Here is a 547-nt window from a genome sequence, read left to right as displayed (position 1 = left end):
TGCTGGGATCAAAGGGAGAGAGGCCCGATTAGCAAAGAGAAAGATCCAATGGGCCCAGAGCCCCCTGGGTGGGATGGTCACAGCCACAGTGCTTCTCCTTGTGGCCTTCCTGCAGGAAGTATTCTGTGGGGCACCTACCCGCCAAACCTCTCTCCCAGCCAGATTCCTTTGGAATTGATCCAAATAGACAGGTGTGACCAGCTGAGAACACAGCTGCTTCTCTATAGCAGGTGAACTAAATGAGGGAAAGACAAAATTTATGAGAAACAGTCAAGCTCTTGAAAAAATTCAAACAACCCTTAAACCTCCAGTGAGCTCCTACTAAGTGCAAGGCATGAAGAAAGCTCCCTGCCAGTAACTGCCGCCTCCAATGTGCCTTTCCAGGACAATTCTTTCACCCCTTTGATCATAAAGTGTTCGACCTGCACGCAGGCTCCGACGCCACAAAGACAGATGCCACAATGGTCATGAAGAACCAACGACTTACCATCACCAGGTGGGTGGGCTGCTCTCCTAGCATCTCTGCCCTTGGCGTTGCCATCGATGG

The sequence above is a fragment of the Myotis davidii genome, unplaced genomic scaffold, assembly GCF_000327345.1.
Source record: "Myotis davidii unplaced genomic scaffold, ASM32734v1 scaffold6698, whole genome shotgun sequence".
Taxonomy (NCBI): domain Eukaryota; kingdom Metazoa; phylum Chordata; class Mammalia; order Chiroptera; family Vespertilionidae; genus Myotis; species Myotis davidii.
Note: the sequence above shows the minus strand (reverse complement) of the source record.